The following is a 25,301-nucleotide window of genomic DNA, read 5'->3' as shown; positions in this document are numbered from 1 at the left end:
ATCTTATTAGGATGGTTATTTTACCAAACATATCAATGTAAGGGTGTGCTTCCTATAGAAAAAGATATTTAGGAAATTCAACTTGGTGAGGGAAAAAAGAGAAGGTGTGCTTTTCTGATTCTCTCAAGATCTTATATAATAGCTTTGGTTTTTTATTTTCAATTATTTATGAACATTTAATCATGAATTATTTATGAATGTTTTATTTCTAATCATAAATTCATATGTCTTAGAATTAATCTTAAAATGCTTAAGAGTTTTATTTTTTAATTCTATATTTTTATACTTTGAAAATTTATTTTATTACTACTTTATAACTTTAGAGAATTTTTGTATTAGTTAAATTACCATAAGTATTACTGTTTTTCACAATCTTGTATTGCATTTTATCTAGAAATGTATATTTATTTTCATTCGATAGAAACACTTTTCAATCACATACAAAGTATATGTTTCTTATTAGATATATATTAAGTGAGAAGGTGACCCAGTTATTCATATGACAAGTGTTCTTTTATATAACAATTTTCTTGTATTGATTTTTAATTTACTCTAAATTTTATTTTTCTCATCTACAGTTGTATTTGTCTTTAATCATTATCTCTCCCATGCAACACATGTATACCTATATCTCTCTCATATATCTACTTATCATTACCTATATTATCATAGATATAATATAAATCTTATTCATAATCGGTATAAATATAATTATGACAAGTTAGGAAATGGGCTGGAGTCGTGGTGGTAGCATCCCCACACTTAGTTACCACATCGTGGTATCCATTCCTATCGCTGACACCCCATTTAACACTTTCAAAATGTAACTCTCTAATCTATTAAAAAACCAGGTAGGGACCTGTTTTCCCTACTGAATTACTAAAAAATAAATAAAAAAATAATAATTTAGACATGTTAATTATAAAATATTATACTCTACTAATAATTACAGAAATATAGTGATTGCAATTACAAATCATAAAATAGATATATAGTATACTGAACTACTAAAAAAAAAAAAAATGATAATTAACACATGTTAATTATAAAATATTATACTCTACTAATAATACAGAAATATAGTGATTGCAATTACAAATCACAAAATAGATATATAGTACTCTTAATTGAATATTAGAGTGATAAATACATATTCATATTTTCAGTATATACCAAAAATTAAATTATTATAATAACAAACTTTTTAGTTAGTAAATTTTTTAGCAATTATATAATATTAATCATCAATAATAACATAATATTATCATAGTTGATTATTTTATTCTAATAAATATTATAATTCATAATTATTAAACAACTAAAAATAATTTGATATTTATTTTAATAAATATGTACCTCATAATTATTTAAAGGGAAAAGTTTATATAAGGTTGCAACCTTAAAATGTAGAATCACAGATGCACCTCAAAAATATATCAGAAATGTGTTTTAATGTTGAAAAAACGCTCTAATCGATTATTTCGACATTGAGATGTATGAATATGAACTTGTTTTTTTTTTTTGAGTCCCGGAAATAGTGCATCTTGCAACATATTATGTAGACTGTCAATTTTCAAGATTTTCATATATTTATAGATCTACTTGATTTTAACCATTTTTGGAATTTAAAATTTTCTAATTAGGTATGAAAATATATTTTAAGATAATACTAAGAAGTTTTTATAACAAAATTACATGTTATGATAAAATTTTAAGGTTCGTCTTAATTGGATTGTTTAAAGTTGCAACCTTATAGAAACGTCACCCGTATTTAAATATATGATAATATAGGTACTACATAGTGATAATTATAAGGATAAAATTTATATAAGAACTAATAGTGCAAAAATCTACACCATACATTTCATTTGGATGATTTAGATTTATTATCTTAAGGGAATGTATACAGTGAGACCATTTACCTTTGGTATAGGGAGTCACAATTACTTACAACCATTCGATATGAAATTTGATAGTTGGGTGTATCACAAAATTCAGGAAAATTTCTTTTCAACTTTGAGCTTGGTCAATGAAATAAATGCAGCCACCAAATTTCACATCCAATGGTCAAGATTAATTGTAACCAACTTTTGTTAAAGGTAAATGATCTCATTAGATTCTTTCCCTAATCTTAAAAGGCATGTTAATTTTTGAAATTATATTAAAAGTTGTGTCACATCTATACTATCCAATTAAAATGGCTAGCTTAGAATATTACAATTTTACTTCTACAAGAAAGGTTGCCACCTTATATAAACTACATAAATATTATGAGCTTATTATGCTTTCATAATTATAATTATGCATTTATATGTTGTTAATAAACAACAAAACGATTATTATTGTAGTTATATAATTCAATTATAACAAGGGGAAAGTTTATATAGAGCCGAGGCTCTAAACAATCAAGTAAGAGCCTAACTCAAAAATTTCATTAGAAGAGGTTGTTTTGATACCTCAAATACCCTCAAATAGTTCATATCGATATCAAGATGCATGGGCATGAGAAAAAAGTGGATTTTCATGTTTTGGAAATAGTGTATTTTATAACCCATTTTTGGACCGTCAATTTTCAAGATTTTATAGATATGTCCATCTACACTATTTTTGAAGCTTTAAACTTTATAAATAAATATGAAAATATATTTTAAGACTATCACAAATATTTCTAGTATTGAAACCACTTTTCTCGACACTATTTGAAGGTAGGCTCTAATTTGATTATTTAGGGTCTAGGCTCTATACAAACCGCACCCTTATAATAATTATATTCATCCAAAGTTAATTTAATGTAATAATCAATGTGATTCATAACTATTTACACTGTAATTAACCATATTAATAATACAATGATAATATTAATGATAATATTGTAATGTATATTACAGTAATTGCAAATGCACTTCAAATTATAAGTAAATATAATGATTTATCCTACTCATATAATCTCTTTTTATATAATGTGTGAGATGGTTTTCAATTTATTCCTCATTTTTACTTTATTGAAATTTTGTATGTCTATCTTTGTTGTCATCTTTACAATTTTAACTTTAATAATTTATTCGATAAATTGGATCAACTCACCTAAATTATTCATTTTCATAGGAATACTAAATACCTATAAGAAACTCACCGAAATATTTCATTTTAAAATATTTTTTTGTGGGTGTTTAATAGTAAGAACTATATACATATCAAATTTGAATTTAACATGATGTATAAAAAAAGAGATGAAAAAAAGGTGCAATAGGCTTTCAAAACGTAGAAATGGGCTCAAGTCATTGGTAGTGGGTGTCCAAAGGTGAGGTCTTGAATTCTACTCCTACTATAGGTAGGAGCTCCTTCCCCACTAACCTACCCAAAAAAATAAAGTAAAGGATTTGATTGTAAAACATGAAATAAATGGGACTCTATTTAAGTTTATAAAATAAAACTCAATTTTGCTATAAATTTCTTATCTAATTTTGTATATGCAGTTATAGTAATAATATTAATATTAATATTAATCGATTTAATTTACTATTATTACGTACATTTTTATGATTGAATTAAGTATAATAAGAATAATATCCTCTTCACATTATTGATTTTAATATATCAAATGTTACTACATTATCACAAAACACACGTAAATAATCTAGTCATTTCCCTAAATAAATATCGCATCGCAAGAAGTTATCAATGGTAAAAGAATCATTACCAACACGTATAGGTGAAGTTCTACAATACTTCACCTATAGCCCATCACCGTCCAAATTCAATCACATAGTCACGACTATCCAATAGTTTTTAATTTTAATAATGAAATTGTAGGTAGGTGCGCCATAGTGCGTCGAACTAGAAAATAATATAATAAAAGTAATTTGTATGACATAAATGACCAAAATAACCTAAACCCCTTTAAGGTATTTTAGCCATTTTATTTTTTTGACAATTATTTTCAGTATTTTATTTTGGTGTGAGCTGGTCAGATGAAAACAATTCCCAAATTTCAGATAAATCTCTTTTGTAGAAAAAATCTTAAAATTTGAACACTATTTTGCAACCGTAATTACATAATAAACTTTGGACAATGATGAGCAATAGATGAAAGACTCTAGAACCTTACGAAGGGCATTTGTAAGTGTTTTCTTCAATACTTATATTTTTTTATTTGTCAAAATATTTCCAACAATTCAGCGTATAGCACTTTATTGGGACCAACAAAACAAATGCATCTTTTCAATTAAAAAACAAATATTTTTTTATTTGTCAAAGTATTTCCAACAATTCAGCGTATAGCACTTTATTGGGACCAACAAAACAAATGCATCTTTTCAATTAAAAAACAAAGCGACAGGATGTTTGTGGGTTGTTGGTCCCAAAGTCGGCACTCCAAATCTTAGAACTCAGACTAATGAACTACCTTTGCATATTCAACTCTATTCACTGTTCGTTAACTTTTCTCTCTTTACTTTCCCTTCCTTTCGCTTTTCTAGTCATGAGGCTCTTGAAAAGTTATGGAAACTCTCTGGTTTTAAATATTACTTCTTCTCACCTTTTCTTTTTTCTGATAATTAACAAAACCTTTCTTTTATTGTCAAAATGTTAAAACCCTGGTAATATTGTTTATTTCTTTTTTAATGAGCCCTTGTAATCGAATCTTCAAACCCAAATCATACTCTTTCCTTTTTACAAGTAGGTCAATCTTCTCTTTTCTTCCTCACTCTCTTAACCCAAATCACACGATTTGACTCTCTCCTCTGTCTTCTTCTTTTCTCTCTTTCTTAATTTTTTCCATCGTGATAGGCACACTTGAAAGTTTCTAATCTCATGCCTTCTGTATAAGACTACTTACACTTAAATTCCCCAAGACTCAATAATTTTGTAGGAGGAGGACCACTCTTGGGACCATGAACACTTTTCTTTCCCCAAGACTCAATAATTTTGTCGGAGGAGGACCACTCTTGGGACCATGAAAGAAGTGCATGTAATTTCCACACAACACCCTTCCTAGTTTATCGCATCTCCCCACCCCTCTTAAGCGTTTGGTCATCTTCCACGCACGCGAAAATTAAGTATACTATGCTCCTGAAGGAGCATAGTTTATCTCTACTCCCTCGATCAGAAGACTTACTTGGAAGTATTTTTTTAATCTAAAATTTTGCGAACCCGTTAAGAATTGTTAGATAATTATTTTCAAAAATAAAATTTGAAATTTTAGTTTTTGACCGTTAGATCTTACCATATCAAAATTAGATGGTCTCTATTCAATCTGGAAAGATTTTTTTTTTTTTTTTTTTTCTGTTGAGATTAATTTATGGGTTGAAGATGTTACACCCCAAAAATTTGGGATCCTAAAATTAATTCTAGGTGGGTTTCACCTGGGGGAGTAAATGGACATCATACTCCCACGAAAGTATATTATCTTTTGGCTTCCCTTGCCAAATATAAAAATTTTAAGCCTTCAAATTAATTTTTCTTTAGGAAATTTATGTATGGATCGGAAAAAAAGGTCAGTTATAACCAGTGGTTTAAAAATCAGTGAGTCACCACAAACTCGGGTGAAGCAGTCACCCTACGTCGATTCTAGCTAAAAACAGGAAACTACCTGTGTTTAGAAAGGAACCAGGTCAGTCGGGCGAGGAACCAGGCGAGTTGGACGATTTTAGGGTCATGAAACGGTTTATGACATCACAACACGGGTGAGTTAGGCATGTACAAGTGTCGTCATGTGTGACGGGCGTGTACAAGCGTTGCCACGTGAGACGGACTGACATCCTTTTCACGCGCGCTACAGATCGCGCTACCAAGTGGTATTTTATGGATGTCAAACTTTTTTAGGTTTTTCGATGTAAGATTTTAGTTAGGTACGTAGGCTTGAGAACGTAATAGAATATATTTTTTTATTATACAAAATAAGACAACTATTGTCATGTGGTGTAGTTGGTTATCAGTTTTCTTTTCCTCTCAAGAGGTTCCTAGTTTGAACCTTGAGTAGCCACCATTTTACTTATTTTTTTGTCAAAAAAAAAAAGTTACTTTGGTAAAAAAAAATAAAAGTTATGACAAAAATAAAAATTACCTTAACAAAAAAATAATTTTTTGTCAAAAAAAAATTAAAGTTACCTTGACAAAAAAATAAAAGTTACTTTGATAAAAAAATAAAAGTTACTTGGGTAGTACCGTCTTCTTATTTTTCTTGTAAAAAAAAAAAGAAAGTAATACAACAAGTATTTATTGCCAAAAAATAAATAAAAAGTAATACAACAAGTATTATGCTTTTCAAGTATGCATTTGAGCTACGATTATTCTAGAAACCTTAAAAAATTTGATTTTTGAAACCTAAAAAATTTGATTTTTGAAAAATTAAAGTGTTATTTCAAAAATTCGTACGTATTCTAATAATTTCTACATTGATAACCAATTCTTACATTTTATATATTAATTTATTTGTATTATAAATTATATAATTTACTATTTTTTGCTACAGTTGTCAATAATATATTTTAAATTACATGATATTATAAGATATTTTTTATTTGTTATTATTTGTATAGTAAAATAATTCTAAAATGTAAACCAACAATTTTAATTTCAGTATATAAGATTATAATTAGTTAGGTTGTAATAATTTTGGATTAATGTTAGATATGTTGTAAAAAATTTTGATTAATGTTAGATATGTTGTAAAAATTTTGGATTACTGTTAGTTAAGTTGTAATAATTTGGGCTTTTTTTTTAGTGGATTAGGGTTTTCCGTCAATTCGAGATTTTGGTGGCCATTTTTTCATCGATTTAATCCATTCTTTATTGTAGTTCATGTATGATTATATATTTCATACATGATAATTCTATGATTTTTCTCTTGTGTGATGTAAATTTAATGGTTAATATAAGTCAATATTGGGAAAAAACATCTCAATATTCACATATTGATGAAAAAAATGAAAGTTAATAATGTAGTACCCCCATTTCTTATTGGATTCCTGAAAAACAACATTTATAATGAATTTTAATAAATGTTTTTGGATTTTTTTAAAGGTTTAATCCCACCGATTCTGCCGATTCCCGATCCGGATCGCCGATTCACTAATTCGGATGGGTTTTTGGGTGCCCGATCCGGGGCACCGATCCATTTTTTAAACAGTTGGTTATAATAGTTTGACCCTAAAATAGGTCGATATTACCAAAAAGGATGAAATCCCCAATTTGTTTTTTTTTTTTTGGCAACTTTGCCCCCTGTCCAATGTTTCTAACATCGGACTGCTCTTAACCCCCCTTCTCGATAAAACACTAGCGATCTCGTTAAGTCGTCTTCGTTTTTTTTTTTTTCATCCTTGGTCCGATGTTTCAAACATCATACCAATATTAGGGTTAAAAACTCCCAAATTTCCCATCTTTCTCGCTTTTCGAAAATTTCACTTTCTCTCTAATAACTTCCTCTTGGAAAACTTCCCTCTCTCTCTCTCTCTCTCTCTCAATTGGATTGGATTGTATCTCTTGTCGCCACAAGATCGTTATTTTTCATATAAATTAGGTACATTTACAGTTTTTTTTTATTTTTTCTATTGTTTTTTTGCATGAAATGTTCCATATATTTTAGGGTTATTCCATTTCAGTCAATTCTTTCTCAAGTTTGTTTCAATTTTGTATGAATGTACCACAAATATTGATTATGGTTTTTGTTGTTATTTTTTTTCTCTTAAATTTTATGTTGTTATTGATTATTAGAAATATTAAATTTGTTGTGAGTTGCCATTGCTATCCTATAGAATAGGTTGAATTTCACAAAAAAGGAAATTCGAAGATGAAAAAAAATTTGTTCATCTGATTTTTTTTTTATTGCATTTGGTTTTGTAGATTATAGTGTTGATTAAAGTGTTAATTCTTTATATAATGAACATGCATGTTCAAATAGAAAACTAGAGCTCTATGTTGTTTCTATATGTGTTTGCTTAATGTTTTTATTTAATACAAATCGAAAAAATCAATATCTCTATGTTTCATCTCATTATGAGAATTGAGAATTGCTAAAAGTTTCTATATTTAGTTTTGTTCCTCATTGAATCAATGATGTGATATTTCATAGGTTTATTGACATTTGAGTGCTCTATGTATGGAATCGTTGAAAATTGTATTATTGATCAGTGGCTCACTGAATTTAAATGCTCTATCATTTTGGCTTTAGGGTGCCTTTGAGTATTTTAACTCTATAAAGTCATCATTTGAGTCATCACAATAGCTACAAGTGAAGTGAGGTTGTTATGTCGTTACAGTGGTTCCTGCGACAGAAGGTTAAATGATGGATGGATGTTCTACAAGCATGGGAATGTGAAAACTACTTTGTATATTGGGAGTGACTCATTGGAGCAGTTAAAGATGCATATGGCATCTATTGCGAGTTGTGACCCTAGCAATTTGACAATATGCATCTTGAAAATAATATTTTAGTAGAAGTAAATGAAGATGCAGGTGTGACGTGCATGTTGTTGGTCGCTTCCAATGTTCTTGTATGTGTTGCGAACCTATTATCCAAAACAACACATAGGAAACATCAACCAGATGTAGCAGGCATAGCTCTGGTCCATCAACGGAGATTAGGTAATGCTCATAACATATCAGATTGATAAAAAAAAATGGTTTAACTTAATGGGGAAAGGGGACAAGCAGACGGAAAGGGGTTAAGAGTGGTCCGATGTTAGAAACATCGAACTGAGAGCAAAATTGTAAAAAGAAAAAAAAAAAAAAAAGGATTGTCTTTCTTGGTAATATCGTCCTAATTTTGGGTCAAACCGTTATAATAGACATTTTTTCCGGTTCTTATGTAAATTTTCGCTTGACCATCATTGCCATCCTTAACACATTATGTTGTTATTACTATGTTCTATGTTTTTTAACTCTCTCCAATAACACTTATATCATGCACCCGTGGGAGAAAAATGTATATTTACTATGTTATGCAAAAGGCTTGGGAGGACTTTTTTAATGTGAAAGTTTGTGATCCATATGTGAATCACTTAAATATTCTTTAAAAAAGAAAAATGGAATTTTGATCTCCTAAAACCTAACTACATAGATCTGACCATCCATAAATTATACGATCTCTATTTGATAGGAGAGCGTTCTTCTTCTCTTGAGGTACGCTCGTAAATTTCTTCTTTGAGGTTGGTTGCTTGGTTGAGGAGCTTATTATTATAATAATAATAGTTATAATAATAATAATAATAATAATAATTATAATAATGATGATGATGATGATGTCATTATCATTATTATTCATGAAATATCTTCAATATCATTAATATTGGTATTATATATTTTAATATAATAATATTGTATTGTCAAGGACAGTTTCTATGAGTCCATGTAGAAGTGAGTCGACTCTTAAAAATAAAAATATTGATTTTAAGAAGAAAAGATTTGGACTCTTAATTTCAATTAAAGATGGACGTTTTATACCTTGAGACCACATTTTATAAAAATGCAGTCTAACCTGCATGAAATAATTTTCCTATTGTGAAAACCTGATTTTACATTTAGATGAACTAAAGAGAGCATTTGTTATTTGCGAAGTTAATTTACAAGGTACCCAAATGACATTGATCATTAAACCACATTTTACAAATACCGGAATTTGTATACCCAGGATTTGATATATAATCAGGCTTTACAAGTACGAGTCCCAAAATGGCCCTGGGGAGTGGGCGTAGTGAATCTCTGAAATGCTCCTGCGGGTACATAGAATACTTTGATATTTCCTTTCTTAAAGTAAATGAAAGGTAAAACCAAGTAATTAACTGGAACACCATTATAAACGTTGGTCAAGTATGAGGGAAAAACAACATCTAAGGGAGTATTCGCCTCGTTTGAGAATCAGGAAAAGAAGAGAGGAAATCAAAGGCAGAAGTCTTATTTGCCCAAAAATAAAAAAAGTTGGTCTACCCAAATGTGGTGGAAAGTAAGGAACTGGTCAAATAAGGGAAAATTAAAATCAATTTTGGCTCCCACCCTTCTTATTTTGGTTGCCCCTAACTGCTTAATCACTTTTATTACTCTCATTATATATAACACAGGAAAGCATATCCCCTCTCTCATTCTCAGACGCTTCAAATCTTATCTCTCTCTCTCCAATGAACAGAATGGCCTCCTCACTTCTCTCTAAAACATCTTGCTTCTCCCCATTTTTTCTCGTCATCGTCCTCTTCTTCTGCAACTCAGCTTTAGCACGAAAACCGGGCCATTTACCAAGAAATCAGCCTCCCAAGTTCGGTTTCGAAGCTCCCATGCTTGGTTTTCGCAAAGAGAAGGTGACCCACCTCCACTTCTACTTCCACGACATTGTCAGTGGCCCAAAACCGACAGCCATACAGGTAGCAAGAGCGGACTCCACCAATAAGTCGGCCACTGGGTTCGGAGCGATCGTGATGATTGATGATCCCCTTACAGAGGGACCCGAGGTGACCTCTAAACTGATAGGTAGGGCTCAAGGGATATATGCCTCGGCTGCTCAAGAGGAAGTTGGCCTCCTGATGACCCTCAATTATGTGTTTGTCAAGGGCAAGTACAAGGGTAGCACCCTTAGCATTCTTGGCCGCAACGCGGTGTTTAACGGTGTGAGGGAGATGGCCATTGTTGGGGGAAGCGGAGCTTTTAGACTGGCGCGCGGTTATGCCTTGGCCAAGACCTATACCTTTGATCTCAAAACTGGGGATGCTGTCGTCGAGTACAATGTGGTGGTTCTGCATTATTGAAGAACTTGATTTTTTTTCTTTTTTCTTTTTTATGATATATTGAAGGGTGTAGACCCCGTGAAAGGCTTTGATAAAAGCCCTTGCGTTATGTGAAACATAATAAGAGACGTGTTTTTGTTCAGAAGCCTGTGTTTTAAGGCATATGCTATACGTTAAAAGCAAAGCTGCATTGAAACAGCGCTCGAAAATGTAATTTCGGTGTCAAAATACTTTCAAATTGATCTCAAACTAGGTAATTATTTTTGTAAAAATATAATTTTGATGTCAAAATCCCTTCAAATTCCCTTCAAATTGGTAAATCTCGACCTAGATAATTATTAATACAAAAAAATAAATTTCAAATCCTAAAAATAGGTTTCATATAACACATGTTTTTTAAACCTTCCATTTTTTAGTTTACAAATCCTACTCAAGGGAGCAAATAGTTTTCCATAACATAACAGGATTCTACTGGTAGAATTTCTTTTCTCTTGCTTTTTCCTCTATTGCTTTTCCACTTTTTGCTTTTCCTGTGCCACATGGTTCTCTCTTTTTCTTTCTCTTTCTACTTTTCCAACTTTTGTTAATCTATAATTATTTTCATTTGTCATTATTTTACCTATAAACATGTATAACTCTTTTCATTTGTCATTGTTTTACCTATGAACATGTAGCTTATGTACAATCGTTCGGAAAGTCCAAATTGGTGGGCATATATATATATATATATATATATATATATATATATATATATATATATATATATATATATATATATATATCCCTAAAAAACTGGAAAAGAAATAGAAAGTAAAAATAGCACTACAAATCAAAATCTTAAGAAATGTTTATAAGATATGACTCCGATTCCCAAACGATTTTTTATCCAAAAAATTAGTGGTGCAGATTTTGGCAAAATCCGTTTCCCCATGCATCACGGAATGCATACATTTATGGGATGGGATCCCTATTGGAATGGAATTTATTTCTAGAAGAAATTATCTTAGGAAAATGGAATCCTGAGTAAAGTTCTTTAAAAAAGGAAAGGCGTAGGGTTTTGGAAAATTTCCCTAGAATAAGGGGAGAGAGAGAGAGAGATTGATTTATAAAGCTAAGTACTTTGAAAACCCTAACCGAGGTGGATGAATGTCTTTGTTCTCTCTGTTGCAAGTCATTTTGGCTCTCTCCCCAGGTACTATCAACACAACAATGTTGGATGAAAATGGGACCAATTGAGCAACAACATTATTAAGGATATCAGAAATGGAAGAGAGAGAGCCCTGCCTTTGATGAATTTCATGAACCAGTAGCTTGTGGTACTGTTTGTCATTGGGTTAACAATTGTGACTTCATTGTTTTATGGGTAAGGTTTGTGTATTGCTGCCTGCTTATACTGTAGAAATAAGGAAAACCTCTAAACTTTAATTAGAATGTTGTTTTAGTGTTAGAAACTTTATGATGCCTTGCAAATCTATTTTTCATCCATAGTTATAAAATTCTAATTATAAAAAATAGTACAGATCGATCAAATTAATAAACAATTGAAAATAGACAGTCTAAATAACTTGTTACAAGTGTACAATTTTTTAAATTTGAAATTCTTTTTTTTCTTCATGTCCATATATCTTGAGGTCGAGATGATTGATTAGAGGGTGCTCTATTTCAAGCATACGTTCGTTTGTAGGATTTTTTTAACGTGCACTATTCCAATAGTATAAAGTTGTAACCTTATAAAAAAGAAAAAGAAATTGCAACCTTATAAAAACCTTTCGGTACTGATACTTTAGTCCCGTGGGGGAAGTTCATTTTTGTTTCCTCCGTCATAAGACCTACGTAGGAGGATTTTTTTTCAATTTGAAATTTTAGGAACTACCTAAAATTCATAGATGATTATTTTCGAAAAGAAAAAATTTAAAATAGTTTTTTGACGTATCTCACTTTTAAAATTGGATGGTTTCTATTCAATGTTGAAACATTATTTTTTTCAAGTGTGAAGAGGGTGCATAGTGCAATTAGAGAAATTTTTCTTGTAGGTTAATCTAAAGGTTGAAGAGGTTATGATGATGTTTTACCCGAGCGAGTAAATAAAGAGTATAGTTTCAGGGAGTATAATATGTTTGGCAAAAGTTCTTCCTGGTTTTATGCTTCCAATAACCAACAAACGGTCATTTCGTTTCTTATGCCATCATATTTTGTGGGTAATGTCGCCACTGTACTATCCTCCTGAACTAATATGTACGCGTATAGGTCAAGAGGATGAAGTTTTGTCTAGGGCCTAGGCTTTGTGAAAATAAAATAGAACCTTGTCTCAAATCTTCATAAGAAAAGCACTTTGGGCATCCAAAATCGCCATGCCTGTAAAATCAATTTCTTATGCGCACAATAAAATCTGAAATTTAAAAAATAATGCACATATTGTGTATTTGTTTTTTGGGGTGAAGTGGATGGTGTAGATGATTCATTGCTATATATACTTATTTTAAAACTTGAAATCTTAATTTTTTTCACAACCATAATATTCAAGTTAAGATGATCAATTTAAAGGTTTTTCAATACTTAAAAGTGTAATTTTTATGAGTTACAAGGTGAAACTTTATTTATTTTGATAGGGCTATAGCCCTATTAAACACATGTGAGTTATATCACATCCCATATGGATAATATCATAATCTTCCTAATGATAAAAATACCTTTACTGGAAATATTGCATTACAAACCAAGAGTATATAAGTATCCAAAATTTATTGAGTACAATTATAAAATACTATATAGTGTGAGCACCCTAATTTAACCCTTTTTTAAAAATCTACAGTTATAGTTAAAATTTCTTAATTATCTTTATTTGAAGGAAAAGATAATAAAACGTTTAATTATTTGAAATAAATTATTTCACCAATTTATATTTTCTTAAATGAAAATTCTCTAAAACAAAATTTGTTTTGGGAAAAGTTTATATAAGGTTGCAACCTTAAAATGTAGAATTACATATGCACATAAAAAATCCATCGGAAACTGTTGTTTTAATGTTGAAAAGCCCTGTAATTAATCATCTTGACAACAATATGTATGAATATGAAAAAAAATTATTTTGAGATCTAGAAATAGTGCATCTTGTAAAACATTATCTAGACTATTAATTTTTAGGATTTTTATATATTTATAGATGTACTTGATTTTAACTACTTTTGGAGGTGCGCCTTAAATAGATTGTTTAAGGTTGTAACCTTATAGAAACCACAACCATTTATTTTTATATAAAGCAAATATTTTGTAAGTAATTTTAATTTGCATATTACTCTCATATTATAAGTTAAATTATGAATATTTAAAATATAAAATAATTCCAGAGCAAATATGTTATAATTAATTTTAATTTTCATATGACTCTCATATTATAAGTTAAATTATGAATATTTAAAGTATAAAATAATTCCATTATATAAGAAAATTCGGAAGATCAAAACTTAAATGGTGTGATTTCTATAAGGTTGCAACCTTAAACAATCCAATTAAGGCGCACCTCCAAATTTTATCATAGCATATAATTTTGATAAACAAATTATTTGGATTATTTCAAAATCTATTTTCATATCTAATCATAAAATTTTAAATTCCAAAACTACTTAAAATCAAGCAAATCTATAGACATATGCTTGAAAATGGACGGTCTACATAATGTATTGCAAGATGCGATATTTTTGGGACTCAAATTTTTTTCTTTTTATATTCATACATCTCGATGTTGAGATGATCAATTATAGGTTTTTTTAACATTAAAACAACTTTTTCCGAGGAAATTTTGAGGTGCATGTGTAATTCTACATTTTAAGGTTGCAACCTTATATAAACTTTTTCCAAACTTTAAATTTTAATTAATTAACAAAGTGAATTTTAATGTATAATTATACAATATGATAAATTGGGGGTGCTCGCGCATTGTTGGTTGCTTCTTTTTTAATTACCGTTGTTTATTTAAAAATAGAAGAAGTCTTTATCATTTTGAAAAAAAAAATTCTTTTACCTACTTATAATTTTCTGAAGGGAACTTCTCTAAAATAAATATGGGTCTTATAGTAAATTTCAATTTATACTAAGTAAATTATATTTTTTACCAATTTTAAATATTTATTTGAAAAACTGTAAATTTTTATAACAATGATTTCAAATTTAATTAATAAATTAATTTAAAGCTATAAATATTTAAATTTCATAATTGGCTAATGTCATAATTAATATACAAAAATAAATTTAAATAAATTTTTTCGTGAACAAATTTATTTATTTATTATAAAAAAGCATACAAAGGATCGGGCATTTTTTTTATTTACTTGGCACTTTGGCAATCAAATAAATTGCTGTATATATTCACGTAACTTTACAATATAGATGTATAAGACTTTACAAGCTCATATATAACTTAAATAATAATACTATCATTATAAAATGTCAGTGGGTTATGTATTTCCTCATGTACACGATCCCGCAAAGAAAAATCCTATGTATAATTTTTTTAAAAAATAAAAATTTCAAGTCTTTTCTTTAAAATATCCATCGGATGATAGATCCTTAAATTTTAGAACTATGAAATTCTATTATGTAAAAAAAATTATTTATTGAATTAGAAATCTAATATCAAGAATTTTTATCTAGTTTTAAATAAATTCTACATTCATAACTTTTTTAAAATAAATTTGGTACAAGTTAAGTAGGTCATAACATAGTGCTTCCATAGAAGTGACACATTGTACTAATGTAAAATTAACTAAAGTCAAACTTATAACGTAGTCTAGCAACCTAGGAAGTAATTTATTGTGGTTGTTTAGACTACAATGAAAAAATATGAAATTTAAATAAATTTTACATTTATTTTAACTTCTTTGAAGTAGATTTTATATAAGCTGAGTGGGTAACACATTATAGTGTTACTACAAAAATGGGGCATTACACTCTTCTAAGCAGAAGATAACTTAAGCGGCCAGTGATTTCATGCAATGGTTGTATAGTAATATGATGCAACAACCTTCAAAAACTATGTTAGGGCTATTTGTTTGATTCAAATTTTAAAATATATACTCTTTTCATCCTAATGAACAATCACAAAAAAATAAAAAATAAAAAATAAAAAAAAGTAAAAAAAAAATAAAAATAAAAATAAAAATAAAAATAAAAATAAAATGAAAACACAACCTAGAAAGTAATTTTTTAGCCCAATTATTATAGGCCGTTCATTTTGATAAGATGCTTAGATCTATACCTTGGAAGGATTTTTTAATTTTTTAATTTTTTTAGATAGCTTTATTATCATTAGATGAACAATGTTAAAAACGAAAAAAAATGTTTTTAAGTTTGCAAAGACAAAGATAATGAAATTCAGCAAATGAATGGTCTAGATTCGTTGTTGAAAGGAACTCATTTTGACCGTATCTAAGGTTCAAATTGAATCTTTTTTTTTGAATATTGATTATTGAGATGAAGAGAGTGTGTGTATAAAATTTTGGATCATGTAAATACCACAAACATGATTTTCTGTTGACGGTGGTCCTAGCGAAAAAGATGGTGAGGAGGAGGAGAGGGAGAGGAGACACGGAGGAGGGTTTGGAGAGATTCGTGGCCATGGGGTTGGCAAATAGAGGTAGAACGAGGGGTAAGTTTACAGTGTTAATGCTCAAAGAAAAACAAAGAAAAAATTGAGGGTGTGAGGTAGAGCGAGACTGAAGAATGTCGTTGTATGTTTAGGTACATATAGAGACAGAGAGTGAAAAAGGACAGTACAGTAGAATGGACCTCTCTCTCTTAATATTTTGTGGAGGATAGAGGATTCTCTTGCAATGATGAAGTGACAGCATCGGGCCACGGATTCCGTGTGATATAAAGAACATAGAGCATAAGGGTACATGTTCACACCTAGGAATCCGTGTGATATAAGGAACATAGAGCGTAAGGGTACATGTTCACACCTAGGAGCTTCTAGATTCACTCCCAAAAGATGGTTTTTGAGGTACACCTTTTTCATTGGGTTTTTGAGGTACACCTTTTTTTTTTTTATTATTATTATTTATTTTTAATTGATAATATAAGACTTTTCATATAAAATACAAAATTTTCAATTGAAAAATAAAAGAATATTGAAAAGAAGTGACCACCAAAATAAAAGCATGAACTATTCCTTTGACAAGCACGTCGGCTTCTTTATTTGCCTCTGTATAGCAATGTTGAACGGTTGCAGTAGAGGTTGACAAAATATCGCAAACTCAAAGAAAAATATTCTTTAATCTCCAAGGAATATGGGCATTTATCTTACTCCAAATAATGATATTTGTAGAGTCTTATTCAATAATCCTGCCATCTTCCAAAGTAGATAGTAATTTCAACCATTTCAGTAGGCGTCGTACTTCTACTTCGTTTGCTGTTGTGATACTGCAAGGGCCCGAATATAAAAGAATAATGTGACCCAAATTATTCTTAATGAGTCCTCCATACCCTGCTGCCCCTGAATTGCAAAATGAACTTTCATCAAAGTTAAGTTTGAAGGAATTCACCGATGGTGGTTTCCAAACGACCGCACTACAAGTGTTAGAGGCCCCCTATTAACATCTTCAAAATGTAGCTGTCCAATCTATTGAAAAAATGGATAGGAGCTGTCTTCTCCACTGAATTACCCAAAAATAAAAATAAAAAATGTCAATGGTAGAAAGACACATGCTTTATTTTTGTTATTTTATTCTATTTCACCAAGCGATCAATATATTCTATTGATGCCAATGTAGTGTAAGGAAGTGGAGTCACCTATTTTAGCAATTTTCTCCTTTTGGGGTGGTGGTTGACGAGTGTCGAAGATTTCATCCATCTAAGTGCTTTAAACAGCTGGCATAGGGTTTTTGATTGCCCACCGACTATATTGATCCAGATCAGTTTATCCTTTTAGTTTGACCGTCTGCAGTCTCTGCATCATTCCTTTTCACAGGTCAAAAATTTGATGTTGTTTTAGGGTATATTTGGTAAATCAGGATATAAATATTACAATATTTAAAAGTTTAAATAAAAATATTACCTTATTTTTCATATATTCAAATTTTATATTATCGTAATATGTGTTATTCCGTGCACGATTTGACTGTCCACTTGTATATTAAATAAATAAAAATCATATATTAGGGTCATCTCAAAGAGCTTCTTAGAACTGATCACTATTAGCCAAGCCTTTGATTATCACGGTCCATGAGTATGCGTCTCCGATGGGCAATGCATCAAAGAGAGAGAATGCCTCTCTGATATAGCCATGATGTATGTATGCTCCCTTTGATGTAGCCATGATACATTTATGCTGATAACATGGCATTCCATGATATGATATTGCGTGATGGAATACGATTGAGAAGGTGTGATTGTGTGGTCATTCATTAATAATACGACTGCATCCTTAGCTTGCCGGCTGTGGCATATTTGGTGATCTTGAGATTTTGAGAGAAAAAAAACCTCCCCTCACTTGCTTCAACTTTGAGCATGGGAGGTTATTTTTCTACTTAAGCCACACTTTAGAACTTTCTCTCTCTTAATTGGGATGTTCCCGAGGCACACAGGCAGCAACTTTGGCTCATTAGTTTCTCTCCCTTTGCACTTTACTATATCACTAAAACACTAAATATTAGGACATCTTATTGGTACACTAATCCAGAGGAACCAAATGACAACCCAAACTCCTAAATAACAAAGAGAGAGATAGAGAGAAGAGAGGCCAAAATTTAGAGAGAGAGAGGGAGAATGAATGTTGTGATTGTTGGAGATTGGTTACCTGAAATGGGGACAGAAAATGGTACAATTTACAAAATTAGATCTCGAACTCTTATTTTTTTCGGGCACGCAGGAGCGCTATCCCAAGACGATATTTGCCCTCCATCGATATATTATTTGATGTGGATAAAAAAGACAATTCGTTCTCAGGATACAGGAAAAATAGAGAGGTATTTTTCAATGTTCCTAAGCTCTATGCACCTAAGCATGGAACCAACACAATAGACACAAGCGGCTTGATAGTTTAGAGAGAGAGAGAGAGAGAGAGAAAGAGATAAAATTGAGTAGAGAGAGAGAGAGTTAGCCCACTGGTTTGCTTGTTGGAATTGTAGAGAATAATCTATTGAGAGAGGTTTCAAAATTGTTCCATGTGTCCAAAATCGTATGGGTCGGAGGGCCCTTATTATAGAGCACCAATTGGTTGCTCATTTCGTGTTGTGGTGGTTACATGTATCACCCAACAGCTACAAGTTACATGAGTTACATACACTCCAATAGCTACAAGTTACAAGAGTTACATGTACCCCAACAACTACAAGTTACATGAGTTACATATGCTTAATGGCTGCTGTTACAAGCCTCCATCTCATCAACGGCTAGATGACTGTTAGATGTACTACACGCATCAACGGCTAGATGACTGTTGGATCTCCCTATGAACCAGGCTCACAGATCCACGTGCCCGACCCGTACACGTTCTCGGGCGAGGGGTGCCTCATGCGCCGATGCGAGCATGCAAACTGTAAAGTACGCCATCAAGTGCCATTGTGCCCACGCTCTTGCCCATGCCCTCACCCTTGCACATGCACACACACATGCATACACATATGCGCTTGTGCGTCGCACGCTTCGCGTGCTCTATACATACACGTTCTCTCTCCTTTGTACTTAGAGTATATTGCATGGGAATACGTGTTCTAAAATATGGCTTAACAAACTCTCTCCTCTTCAATGTGGGACCTCAAATCCACTTCTTTCCCTCTCTACAAAGGAATTTTAGGATAGTACAATAAAACCAAAGATGTTTTGAAAACATTTAAGCATTTTTCAAACAATAAATACTAACAATTTCCTCAACTATTTCAAAATAACAAAACATAGCATGGGAAACATATTATTTTCATACAATGAAAGTATATTTCGATTTGAACTTTCACTTAGAGTGTACATTATAAAGTCCATCAAGTATCGTGGTAGTATATAACTTTGAACCAAGTTGCTTATCTGACAGACCGGTAGTATAGCACACAAACAATCAACTATGGTGTCTTTTTAGCTGTCAGCATGTGTTGGGCCCTGTGCTTATATCCCGATTTCATAAGTGCTACAGAGACTAGTATATCTCATAGGAAGCGGCCTCACTTCCACACTTATATAGGTTTGTCTATTAAGAGTGTCCGTGTATATAAAACACTCTGATTTATATATAGTCTATATATGATATTAAGAGCATAGCTCATCCTACCAACATACAGGTCATCACTAGACTTATCCACCGTATGGATTTTCTTAGAATGGGTGCTTATTATTATTATTATTATTATTATTATTATTATTATTATTATTATTATTATTATTATTATTATTATTATTCTTCTTCTTCTTCTTCTTCTTCTTCTTCTTCTTCTTCTTCATCATCATCATCATCATCTTCATCATCATCATCATTATTATTATTCATGAAATATCATCAATATTATTGGTATTATATATTTTAGTATAATAATATTATATTTTCAAGGACATGGTTTCTATGAGTCCATGTAGAAATGAGTTGACTCTTAAAAATCTATTTTTGTGACAGATTTTTGGACCCAATTTTTAACGATATGTAATTTCTAACATGGTGATCATGAATATAGATTTTAAGAAATAAAAATGATGATTTTATGAAAAAAACATTTGGACTTTTGGTTTCAATTAAAGATGGGTGCTTTATAACTTGGAGCTACATTTTATAGAAATGGGGTCAAACCCGCATGAAATAATTTTCCTATTGTCAAAACATGCTTTTACATTTAGATGAACCAAACAGGGCATTTGTTATATGCCAAGTTAATCTAAAAGGTACCCAAACGACATTGATCATTAGACCAAGTTTTAAAATACCGGAATTTGTATACCTAGGATTTGATGCATAACGAGGCTTTGCAAATATCATGCCCCAAATGGCCGAGGGGAGTGGGCGTAGTGAATCTCTAAAATGCTCCTGCGGGTACATAGAATATTTTGATATTTCCTTTCCGAAGTAAATGAAAAGGTAAAACCCAATAATTAGCTGGAAGACCTTTGTGTAAGTTGGTCAAGTACGTGGAAAAACTGCATCTAGGGAGTATTTGCCACGTTTGAGAAGCAGGAAAAGAAGGGAGGAAATCAAAGGAGGAGGTCTTATTTGTCAAAAAATAAAGGTCGTCTCCCCAAATGTGGTGGAAAGTAGGGAATTGGTCAATTAAGGGAAAATTAAAACAAAATTTGGCTCCCACTTTCTTATTTTGGTTGCACTTTATTACTCTCATTATATATAACACAGGAAAGAATATCCCCTCTCTCATTCTCAGACACTTTAAATCTCATACGTCTCTCTCTCTCCTATAAACAGAATGGCCTCCTCACTTTTCTCTAAAAAATCTTGCCTCTCCCAACTCTGTCTCCTCATCCTCCTCTTCCTTTGCAGCTCAGCTTTTGGCACGAAACCGGGTCACTTACCAAGAAACCAACTTTCCAAGTTCGGTTTCGAACCTCCCATGCTTGTTTTCGGTAAAGAGAATGTGACCCACCTCCATTTCTACTTCCACGATATCGTTAGCGGCCCAAAACCGACAGCCATAGAGGTAGCAAGGGCGGACTCCACCAATAAGTCGGCCACTGGGTTCGGAGCGGTCGTGATGATCGATGATCCCCTTACAGAGGGATCCGAGGTGACCTCTAAACTGATAGGGAGGGCTCAAGGGATATATGCCTCGGCTGCTGGAGAGGAAGTTGGCCTCCTGATGACCCTCAATTATGTGTTTGTGGAGGGCAAATACAAGGGTAGCACCCTTAGCATTCTTGGCCGCAAGACTGTGTTTAGCGGTGTGAGGGAGATGGCCATTGTTGGAGGAAGTGGAGCTTTTAGACTGGCGCGGTTATGCCTTGGCCAAGGCCCATACCCTTGATCTCAAAACTGGGGATGCTGTGGTCGAGTACAATATATTGGTTCTGCATTACTGAAGAACTTGATTTTTTATTTTATTTTTTGTTTTTTTTCTTTGTTATGATATATTGAAGGGTGTAGACCCCGTGAGAGGCATTGATAAAGCCCTTGCGTTATGTGAAACATAATAAGAGATGTATTTTTGTTCAGAAGAAGTCTCCGTGAGGCATATGCTATGCATTAAAATCAAAGCCGCATTGAAACCGCGCTCGAAAATGTAATTTCGTATCAAAATACATTCAAATTGATCATCTCGACCTAGGCAATTACTTCTATGAAAATATAATTTTGATGTCAAAATCCTCTCAAATTGATCATCTCGACCTAGAAAATTATTAATACGAAAAAATAAATTTCAAATCCTAAAAATAATTTTTCGTATAACACATTTTTTAGGCCCTCTACAAATCACTATTGTTAGAACTGAAGGGATAAAATAGTTTTTCAGAACATAACAGGATTCTACTGGTGGAACTGCTTTCCTCTTGCTTTTCCTCTTTTTCTTTCGAACGTCTTTTTCTTTTCCACATTTTGCTTCTGTGCCATATGGTTCTCTCTCTCTTTTCTCGTTTTCCAACTTTTATCAGTGCCATATGGTTCTCTCTCTGTTCTCCTTTTCCAACTTTTATCAACCTAATTGGTGGGCCTATATACAAAAAAAAAAAAAAAAAAAAACAAAAATATCCCTAAAAACTGAAAAAGAAAAAGAAAGTAGCAATAGCACTATAAATAAAAGATCTTAAGAAACGGTTCTAAGATATGACTCCGATTCACAACGATTTTTTTGCCAAAAAATTAGTGGCGCAGGTTTTGGCAAAATCTGTTTCCCCATGCATCACGGAATGCATACATTTATGGGATGGGATCCCTATTGGAATGGAATTTCTTTCTAAAAGAAATTATCGTAGGAAAATGGAATCACGAGTAAAATTCTTTAAAAACGAAAAGGTGTAGTGTTTTGAAAAATTTCCCAGGAATATGGGGACAGAGAGAGAGAGATTGATTTATAAAGTGAAGAAAGAGAGAGATCGATTTATAAAGCCAAGTACTTTGAAAACCCTAACCGAGGTGGATGAATGTCTTTGTTCTCTCTGTTGCAGGTCGATTTTGCTCTCACCCCACTTAATATCAACATTGGAATGTTGGATGAAATGGGACCAATTGAGCAATAACATTATTAAGGATATCAGAAATGGAGGAGAGAGAGCCCTGCCTTTGATGAATTTCATGAACCAGTAGTTTGTGGTACTTGTTTATTATTGAGTTAACAATTGTAACTTCATTGTTTTATGGGGTGAGGTTTGTGTCATGCTGCGTGCTTATACTGTAGAAATAAGGTGCACCTCTAAAATTTGATTAGAATGTCGTTTGGGTGTTAGAAACCTGATGATGTCTTGAAAACCTATTTTTCATCCCTAGGTATAAAATTCTAGTTATAAAAAATAGTACAGATCGATGAAATTCATAAATATTTTAACTAACTTGTTACAAGATGCATAATTTTTTAAACATGAAATTCTTTTTTTTTTCTCTATGTCCATACATCTCGAGGTCGAGATGATTAATTAGAGGACGCTCCATTTCGAGCATACTTTCTTTTGTAAGATTTTTACATGCACTATTTCAATAGAAAAGAAAAAATAATTCCAACCTTATAGAAAAGAAAACATAATTCCAACCTTATAAAACCTTTTGGGGTATATATACTTTAGTCCTGCGGGGGTAGTCCATTTTTGCTTCCTTAGGGATAAGACCTACTTAGGATGATTTTTTTTCAATTTGAAATTTTAAGAACGGCCTAAAATTCATATATAATTATTTTCAAAAGAAAAAATTATAAATATTTTTCTGACACATCTGACCTCTAAAATTGGACAGTCTTTATTCAATCTTGAAACATTACTTTTTTCAAGTATGAAGAGGGTGGATAGTGCAATTAGAGAAATTTTCTTTTAGGTTAATTCATGGGTTGAAGAGGTTATGGTGATGTTTTACCCAAGGGAGTAAATAAAGACTATAGTTTCTGGGAGTATAATATCTTTTGGCAAAATTTCTTTTGGTTTTATGCTTCCAATAACGCAACAAACAGTCATTTTGTTTTCCATGCCATCATATTTTGTGGGCATTGTTGCCACTGTACTATTTATGTAATATTTATTTTAGTTTATGTTATTACCAAAATATCGAATACTTTATGTTATTATTGATATATTCGTTTTTAGACTTCATAACAATTTTTTTTAAAAAAGACGAAACTACCTATTTTCAGTTTTTCAAAAACCGAAATCATGCCAATTTCGGTTTTTGAAAAACCAAAAAATTTAATAAATTTTTTTTCTCTTGTGGGTACTCTGTGTATCCTCTATCCACCCCTCTCTCTACATTGCACCATGATTTTTTTCTCTTTGTGCTTTTTAAACTTCCCTTGCTTTTTGCTACATTATGATCTCTACTCATTTTCATTCATTCCTGCAATTGAAGAGTTTGTAGCTGGTGATCGAGATTCTTATCTGTATTTGGTTGAAAGCACTAGCCAATTCCCCTTGGAAGCAATATTTTAATGGTGAGGTCTGTCCCTCTCCACCATGATCACATAACCAGATATTTCAGCAACTTTGAAAGTTTGACTCTCCTCTGCTCACCATGCCCAAACTTTATGCTCTCCTCTCTCTCTCATCACGTCTAAATTTTATGTTGTTTTCTCTCTCCTATGCAATTTTCGGCTATCTTCTGCCCCCTCTCCTTGGTCAAACCCTCCTCTGCTCCCTCTCTCTCAGCTCAAAACATATATTGAGTTTCTTAAGTTCAGCTGCAAAACCCGTTACCATCCCTTTAGAACTTGATTGGTGGCCAAAAAATCACTTAGCAAGAAAACTCACCACTACAAAGGATGAATAGAAAAATAAAGTAAAAGAAATCCTAGCAAAATGTTTCAGTTTCTCGAGAAGTTTCTAGAGGGAAAAAAAGAATTTTTCAATTAAATACAAAACTGATGAATGTTTGAGGGGTTTGGATGTGATTGTGAATTCAATTCAAAATAAGGGCTATATTTGGCAAGGGGAAGAATTGGAAATGGATTTTTTGTTATGTTAGCTGAATAAGAATTTACGGTTTGAGGAGATGTATTAGAAGCAAAGATCTTACGTGAAATGGCTAAATGAGGGTGACACAAATACAAAGTTCCTTCATGCAATAGCAAGTTTGAGAAGGAGACATAACGATATTATGGCTATTGCCTTTGAAGGGGTAGAGGGGAATGATGCGGAGGAATGGGAGTTTGAATTTGTGAAGCATTTTCAAAAAATTTTTACTAGTAAAATACCTTTTATAGTGAAGTATCGTGGTGTACAATTTCGAAGATTATCTACTAAAATGGCGGAAAGCCTTGAGGCGATGGTTAGCGAGAAGGAATTAAAAGCTGCAGTTTTTGCTCTGCCAGGCAAAGGCTCCGAGGCCAGATGTATTTCCTTTAAGTTTTCTCAGATTTTTTGGATAATGTTAAAATAAAGTTGTTGCTTATGGTGCAAGAATTTTTTCATAGGGGCTTTGTTCATAAGGAGATAAATGCAACTTATATTGCTTTGATTCCGAAGCAATCAACTATT

The 25,301-nt window shown here is 31.7% G+C and overlaps 1 long non-coding RNA gene, 1 other non-coding gene and 1 pseudogene across 4 annotated transcripts in view; all 3 read left to right on the top strand.

Annotated features, from left to right (window-relative positions):
* LOC148781985 (uncharacterized) overlaps positions 1-8,466 on the top strand; it is a 43,121-nt gene extending 34,655 nt beyond the window's left edge. For 2 of the 3 annotated variants that reach the window (XR_016056703.1, XR_016056705.1), the window contains one exon: positions 8,259-8,466. This is a non-coding gene — a long non-coding RNA (uncharacterized LOC148781985). Of the gene's footprint in view, positions 1-8,170 lie in introns of all 3 variants that reach the window. The other variant, XR_016056704.1, reaches the window with a different exon arrangement.
* Positions 8,467-10,066: 1,600 nt separating this feature from the next.
* LOC18431109 (dirigent protein 22) lies at positions 10,067-10,854 on the top strand. The gene has a single exon (XR_016056702.1). It is a non-coding gene; the product is annotated as a dirigent protein 22 (transcript).
* Positions 10,855-21,103: 10,249 nt separating this feature from the next.
* Positions 21,104-21,713, top strand: LOC148781984 (dirigent protein 22 pseudogene; annotated as a pseudogene).
* Positions 21,714-25,301: the final 3,588 nt, after the last annotated feature.

This window comes from Amborella trichopoda, chromosome 5 (genome assembly GCF_054954075.1).
Source record: "Amborella trichopoda isolate Santa Cruz 75 chromosome 5, AtrichopodaSantaCruz75HAP2 v2.0, whole genome shotgun sequence".
In the NCBI taxonomy this organism is placed as follows: Eukaryota; Viridiplantae; Streptophyta; class Magnoliopsida; order Amborellales; family Amborellaceae; genus Amborella; species Amborella trichopoda.
The sequence above is the reverse complement of the archived record's forward strand: the minus strand, read 5'-3'. Positions and strand labels throughout refer to the sequence as shown.